The sequence below is a fragment of the Rattus norvegicus genome, chromosome 7 (assembly GCF_021556685.1).
Source record: "Rattus norvegicus strain SHRSP/BbbUtx chromosome 7, alternate assembly SHRSP_T2T, whole genome shotgun sequence".
Lineage (NCBI taxonomy): Eukaryota > Metazoa > Chordata > Mammalia > Rodentia > Muridae > Rattus > Rattus norvegicus.
In genome coordinates this window covers 142,695,397-142,703,566 of record NC_141540.1, presented here as the reverse complement: position 1 = coordinate 142,703,566, position 8,170 = coordinate 142,695,397, and the positions used below count along the sequence as shown (strand labels likewise).

General features: G+C 48.3%; 1 pseudogene; it reads right to left on the bottom strand.

Moving 5' to 3' along the window:
* Positions 1-5,885: 5,885 nt before the first annotated feature.
* LOC103692986 (cysteine-rich PDZ-binding protein pseudogene) lies at positions 5,886-6,289 on the bottom strand (annotated as a pseudogene).
* Positions 6,290-8,170: the final 1,881 nt, after the last annotated feature.

Here is an 8,170-nt window from a genome sequence, read left to right as displayed (position 1 = left end):
CAACAACTGAGCCATGTCTCGGAAGTGGTGAGCTGCAGCACCCTGAAGACATGAGGGATTTGAAAACGAAGTGGAAATGACATTTCTGCTTGTCTTAGGGTTTCTACTGCTGTGATGGAACCTGGAGGCAGGAGCTGATGTAGAAGCCATGGAGGGGTGCTGCCTCCTGCCTTTTTCCCACGACTTCTTCAGACTGCTTTCTTATAGAACATAGGACCACCAGCCCAGGGACGGCACCACCCACCATGAGCGGAACCCTCCCCCACTGATCACTAATTGAGAAAATGACTTAGAGCTGGATCACATGGAGGCATTTCCTCAGTGGGCCCTTCCTCTCCGATGACTCTAGTTTGTGTCAAGTTGACACAAAACCAGTCAGTACACCACTCTTTAGAAGATAATCTGTCTCCGTGCCTTCTCTTCCCTGTCACTGACACCCGAGATACATGTCACTTCCCACAGGAGTGGCCAGTACACAGAGGGGCAGAGAAGGCGCCTCTCTGGTCCGTGCATCCTTCTTGGTGAGGCTTCATCATTTCCCCGTTTTGTTGAAAATGAACTTGAGAGAGAAAGGGAAGGAGGGAGGGAGGGAGGAGGGAGGGAGGGAGGAGGGAGGGAGGGAGGAGGGAGGGAGGGAGGGAGGGAGAGAGAGAGAGAGAGAGAGAGAGAGAGAGAGAGACTGACTCTCTTGACTCTCTTTTTTAAAAACGATTAACGTTATGTATGTGGGTGTTTTGCCTGCGTGCATGTTTGCTCACCCCAATAATGTAGTGCCCGAAGAGACCAGTAGGGGGCGTTATGGAGTTATGGCCGGCAGGAAGCTGCCGTGTTGGTGCTGGGAATCCAACCTGGAATAATAGCGGGTGCTCTTAACCGCTGAGCAATCTCTTCAGACCCTTCTTCATCCCTCCTGAACTAGCTTCCAGTCCAGAGTGGTCAGGTGGGCTTGGCCTCATCTGATCCTCTGAATATGTTCCCTGGGAGGCAAACTCAGTTTTCCGTTTAGGGTCCCAGAAGCAGACAGGTGACTTGTGAAGCCAAGGCATTTGTTGTTAGGGTTTAGATCAGAACAACAGACTTGGATCTAGGCCCAAAGCTTTTGCCAGAAAGCTGCCCTTTGTCACCTAGTGGAGACCACTGAACACAGGATCTGCCTTAGGCAGCGGTGGAGTAAGACTCACACCTTTGAGTATGCTGTATGGGTCTCTTTATGCAGGTTTCAGGCGCCTCCTGGTGGACACTGTGAGAACTGTCTTGCACTGTAGGGAGCAGCTCCCTTTTCTCATTTCTAACGTCCAATTGGTTACCTTTGGGGTTAACCTGACTAGCAATAACATGGATACCTTGAAGGGAGATTTTGGTTTAAAAGATCAAGTTTCCAAATACAAACAGGAACCAGGCGGCTGAGGTAAGTGTGGAGTGGGTCTGGGGGTAAGAAACTGGACGGATACCCCTGATTTGCACTTGAACAACATCAGACGGGTCTTCAGGGTCACAAAGTTCTGCCGACGATGTAGGACTTTTATTCTTCCAGTGCAAAAGGGAGTGGAGGCCCAGGACGGCCTGCTTTTCGGTCTCTAGATAAGATGGCTCACTCACAATTAGAAATGATTTTAGCAGGACAGACAGGGACAATGGGAACAGAATAATTTGCCACATTTAATATACACATTTAATATACATATTAAGCAAGGGTCGTCAGAAGAAGTGGGACATGGTGGTGTATGCAGTTAATCCCAACACGTGGGAGACAAAAGCAGCCTTTGAGTCTGAGTTTAAGTCTGAGTTTAGCCCAATCTACTTTGTGGGACCCTGACACACACACACACACACACACACACACACACACACACACACACACACCCCAACCATACCTGGGTGTGGCTGAGGGGAAGGTTTTTATTGTATCTATGAAAGAGAGAGAGAGAGAGAGAGAGAGAGAGAGAGAGAGAGAGAGAGAGAAGAGAGAGAGAGAGAGAGAACAGCCAGAGACATCTGGAAGAGTCCAGCAGGAAGAGAAAGTAGTGGCTTGAACGCGGCCAGCAGAATAGATCAGGCGGTGGGACTGGGGTGGGTGGGATGTAAGTCAGAGAGGAAGAGGAGGGAGAGGGCGAGAGAGGGGACCAGGAACCGAGAGCTGAGATCCAATAGACCCAAGAGAGAAAGGAGAAGCTGGGGGAAGGGGGTCAAAGCTCAAAGGGAGAGGTTTAGGGTGTGTGGGGGAGGGGCAGTGAGAAGTACTAAGGGCCAGGACTATGCAAAGCTGAGAGAGCCTTGCTGCCAGCTGGTTTGCACTCTGTTAAACAGAAGCTGCCGTTTATCCTGAGTTTCTTTCTGACCTGACAAAAACATAAAAAAAAAGAAAAATGGCTGTCAGTGCCACTGACTGCTGGGCTAGAGAGGCACTATGATGCCTCTCACTTTGTCAGTCCTTCAGCTGAGGAGCGTAGCAATGTGGACTGGGAAGAATCCAAGGAGCCAGAGATCACCCAGACAGAGCCCATGTTCCCAACTCCTGATGGGACTAATGGGACTCTGAATGGCCCAAACCCACCCCAAGAGCTGCTTGGTGAGGTGTGTGTGTGTGAGACGGTTAAAGGCTGCTCACTGCTCACTGTAGTGGCCACTGCTCTCAGGTACCTACCAAAGGCTGCTTCAAAACAGCTGGTTTGCTCTGAGACCTGCTAATGGCGCTAAATGGTATATCAGATCTGGAAGACTTGGTATCAGAAAAAAGAATGTAGAGTGTGTTCTGTGTATGCGTATGTGTGCGGGGGTGGGGGGAGTGTGTGTCTTTTCCTTGTGTGCTCCACCTGTAATCGGAGTTGGGAGGGGTGAGTGGAGGTGGAGATGGTACTTCCTGGCCAGGAAGCCTAGGAGAATTGAAAAACTGCAGGTTCACTGAGAAGCCTGTCTCAAGTAGAGGGGCTGGTGAGATGGCCAAGTAGATAAAGACTCTCCCACCAGGCCCGATACCTTGAGTTGATTCCTGGAACTCACATGGTGGAGGGAAAGAATCAATTGGAAGTTGTCCTCTGACCTTTATATGTCAGCTGTGGCACATGTGTGTATATATACACACATGTATATATACACAAAACAAATACATGTAAAAAAATAAAAATAAAAAGTAAGGTGGAGAGTGATAGAGAAAGACACCTGATGTTAACTTCTGGCTTTCACACACATGTACACACATGCACACACACATACACACACACTCATGCATGCACACACATATACATATATATGCACATATGTACACATATACACTTGCACACACAGATACATGTACACACGCATACACACAAACACACACTCACACACATCCACACACATCCACACACATGCACACACATGCACATACACATACACTCACACACATACACATACATACAGATACATACACACATACACATATACAGATACACACACATGTGCTCATACATACATGCATACCAGATACATGCACACAATGCACACACAGATACATGCACACACATGCACATACACATGCACATGCACATATACACACATGCACATATGCACATGCACACACATGTACATACACACATGTACCACAGACACACAGACACACACATACACATGCACACACTCACACACATACATGCACATACACACATGCACCACAGACACATACACATAGATATGCGGACACACACATGTGCACACACACATGCACGTGCATACACACACAGACACACACATATACATGCATACACACATGCGCACATACACATACACATGTATGGACACATGCACATACCCACATGAACACCTACCACACACATACTTATGTTTGTAGGTTGGTTGCATGTTAGAACCAGACGTAAGGTACGTGGAATGATATAAAGTTTTATTTTAAGCTTAATTTCCCCTCAGGAGGCAGATACGGGTGGATTTCTGTGAGTTGGAGACCACAGTGTGTTTCAGGACAGCCAGAGATGCACAGTGAGCCTCTCAGAATCCTACTGTCAGCTCTCATTATGGTTTATACTTCTGTCTGGCCGGTGTCCAGCGGCATCTTTCAATGTGGAGGAGATACTGAGGTCAAGGAGAACAGGAAGCCACAGCCCTGCTTTTTTTGTGCCCTTTCCTGTTTTCTGCTCAGGAATGTGGTTCTAGAGTGGCCAGAGTCTCAACTTTGCAGCAGAGATCTGAAATTTTATGTGAAACCCCATTTCTATTATTCATTTATTTACCAAAGACGATTTACTTTTATTTTATGTAAATTGGTGTTTTGCCTGCATGTATGTTGGTGTAAGGTGTTGCATCTGTGGAAGCTGGAGTTACAGACAGTTGTGAGCTGCCACGTGGGATCTGGGAATTGAACCTGGGTCCTCTGGAAGAGCAGCCAGTGCTCTCAACCTCTGAGCATCTCTCCAGCCTGAAACCTGAGTTTTGAATGCTAGTGACTAGTCCAAATGTTTAAGGACTCCATCTTGGCCATCCTCATGTGGGTCACTAGAAACTGTTTCTGGAAATTGACTCTAAGCAGGGACACAAAGACCAGAGGGACACAAAGCTCTATAGGACCCTGAACAAGAACACTGACAACCCCGACTCCTGTCCTTGCTCACCAGACTTTGAGAGTCACTGCTGGTCTTGGGGCACAGTGTTTGGGGAGTGGGTGGGGGGCTCAGGCATTGTAGAGGGAGCCTGGGCTAGCTATAACAATATTAATGGTCTTTGTTTAGCATTATACATAAACTGCACTAAAATGCCTTTCAGTAAGTTAAAGGTGGCGTCTCTACACAGAGGGAATTCTAATTAAAATGACACCACGAAGAACAACATAGGTCGCTTCCTTGTCTTCAGCTGAGCCAGTGCCAGGCTAATGCACACAAATTGAAACACAAGTAAGTCTGCATGGTCCTGAGACAGTGGGGAAACATTTCCCAGTACTTAAAGATATTCATAGAGGCACTTATGCACATAGTACTGACTGGCTTTGTGTCAGCTTGACACAAGCTGGAGCTATCACAGAGAAAGGAACCTCTCTTGAGGAAATGCCTCCAGGAGATCCAGCTGTAAGGCATTTTCTCAATTAGTGATCAAGGTGGGAGGACCCAGTCTATTGTGGGTGGTGCTGTCCCTGGGCCGGTGGTCCTGAATTCTATAAGAAAGCAAGCTGAGCAAGCCAGGGGAAGCAAGCCAGTAAGTAACATCCCTCCATGGCTTCTGCCTCAGCCCTGGCCTCCAGGTTTCTGCCCTGTGTGAGTTCCAGTCCTGACTTCCTTTGGTGATGAACAGCATCGTGGAAGTAAGCTGAATAAACCCTTTCCTCCCCAACTCACTTCTTGGTCATGATGTTTTGTGCAGGAATAGAAACCCGGACTAAGACATATATCTAAGCATGGAACATATCTTCCGTTTTGGGGTAGCACTCCCCATCTCCATGAAAAGAGTGGACAATAGTAAGTAGAATTATTGTAATTATGTAACAGCCCCAGACCTTAGCACAACTGACTCCATGGTGGAAGGGCCATTCAGGCCATAAAACTCCACATGTATACAGCTCCACCCAGCAGAACTAAAACAGAGGCCTAAGCCACTAAAGTCCACAGTTCTGGGAAGGTCTCTAACTAACCTTGCTTTTTGGCTCCTGTAGTTCTGCTTCCGGCTAATTTTTGTTTGTTTATTTTTTTCGGGAACACCTTATTCATTAATTATACAGATAACGTGGAGTAGACAGTGCGTACAGAAGTCGGGAACACCTCATTCATTGATTTTTGTCACTTATCTAGTTCAGTCGAATGCTCACAAGGAAAATAACCACCTAAGGCAGAAACTTCATTCAGAACTTCACGAGAGCGGACAGATCAATACCGATCAACGTCCCTGCTTCTGACCGAATCATTCATCTTCAAACAGGTCATTTTGCAAGATGGAATCCGTGTTGCACCTTGAAAAGCTGGAGCATAATGCACAACCACAGAGTCAGAATCTTCATCAACGTATCCAGACAGGCGTCTGCTTGTAGTTTTTAGTATCCAAAACCTTTCTGCCGCACATCGCACAAATGCCTTTTTTGTAGGCACAGCCTCGACTGTCATGAGAACCTGGCTGGTGTACAGAACTTTTACAAATTCTGCAAGTGGAGAACTTATTTTTTTCCATGTGGATCAAACCTTGCTTCTTTTGATGTCAAAGCTTTATTTTCTGTGATGTTCCGGGCCCTGCCCTTCCATGTGTCTGGAGTGACAACCCTGCTGAGTTTCTTTTCACACTTTTCACACACCATCCTTCCACGGGTCGTCCTGTCCCCTCAACTCATAAAGCAGGAGCAGTTGTCAAAATACATCAACAACACCTGTTTGTTTATTTTTAAACAGGGCTTCATTAAGTAGCTTTGCCTGGCCTGGAACTCTCTGTGTAAACCAGTCTGGCGCCAAACTCATAGGGATCTTCCTCTGTCTCTCAGGCGATGGGGTGAAATGTGCATGTCTCACCACACTTGACCCCATTTGAAGTTTTAAGAAGAGAAGCTATTAAATAAGCCCCCCCCCCTTTTTGAGGCAGGCTTTCTCCATGTAGCCCTGGCTGTCTCAGAGCCTGCTCTGTAGACGAGGCTGGCTTCAACTTAGAGATCTGCCTGCCTCTGCCTTCTGAGCGCTGGGACAAGAGAGTGCCCCATTACTGTTCTCCTAATTTCTCCCTTCTTCATTTCAGAGAAAATCAGTTTTGTCCCAGGAATGCAGAATTTGGGATTCTCAAATACTTCATCAGAGTGCCCTCTGTACAGGTTGGCATCTGTATGGGAGAATCCAGTGGCCAGACCTGTCTTCTGTCAATCTGATGGTCTCCTAGGACGAGGCGTACAGATCAGAAGCCTAACCTTCCAAGCTCTTGGATTTTCAGTTTCCTCCCTGGCGGAGGGGACGTGTTTGAGTACACCGGAGGTACACTATCTGTCCACTAGGGGGCAGCAGAGGAGCACGGAGGAAACTGCTCTGCCGCCCAGAGCCGAGCGTGCCAGCAACTTGCAGCTCCTATTCCAGGAGCCAGACCTGGGCGGCTCCTGATCACAGCCTATCATTGGCCACAGAGGCATGCTTTGTACTAATCGGGAAGTTCTCATTGTTTTGGGTAGACTGTGACGTGGCGAGTGACATTTGTGTGGATTTTAGTCTCTATCCACAGGAGTCCCACACCTTGTATGGTATCCGGGTGGGTGGGTGGGAGGTGAGCTGAATGCCAAGAGATGGGAGACGTCCTGGGCAGCCTTGTTTGTGAAGGAAGCCGTGCACTGCAGGTCTAAATACCAGAGGAGAGGCGCCAAGGGCTTGTAGTCACATTGCCTCGCTTGCTTGCTGTCCCCCATCTGTCCAGCAGGAGGCAGCACGTGGTTCCAGGAGCTAAGTACCATCTTTAGAGCCTTCTGAGGCGGAGGCTGGTGGTCCATGCCTCATAAGGTTGGCAGACCGAAAAGGAGGTAGACCAGGCCCCAGGGGGCACAAGCAAGGCAGGCATCAGAAGGGCACACCTGAGTTACTAGGGCTTAGTTGGCCTATGTGGGTCCCCAGCTCATAGGCCCAGCACCCTGTAGTCCTGGAGTCTCAGGGTGCACAGTTGGGGTCATGCCAGAGTGGGAGCTTAAATGTCTTGCTTTCCAGTGTAGTGTGTGTCCCTCCATTGTCTCAGTAGGAGCACACAGGAAACCTGAGCGTTAGGGCCTGCCTGATGTGACCAGAGATCTGGAGGGATCCTTTCTCTGCTGCTAAAAGTAGCCCAGTTCCTATCAGGATCCTTGAAGAAACCACGCACCATCTGCTTTGTGGCTGTGTATGCCTGACCCCAAATATGCTTCCAACGTCTTGCCTGTCCATTCGGTGGGCATTTGGACTCTCAATTCAGATATGACCTTCCCTGACAGTCCCTGGAGTCTGTACCTGCATTTCCTGACTCTACCACAAGGCCCTCAACCCTTAATCCACACTGAGCGAGGTCAGGACCTGTGTCCCTGTGCCTGGCAGGGGAGGGGTGGTCTTGAATACCTGATGTCTAAATGGAAGGGAGGCCTGTATGCATTTCCTTTGCCCTCTGAAGCGATGGCTTTCCTATCCACAGAAGCTTGGCAGGGAGTGAGTGTGCGTGCATGCGTGTGCAGGTGCATGAGTACTCACATGCTTTTGAGACCAGAGGCAAT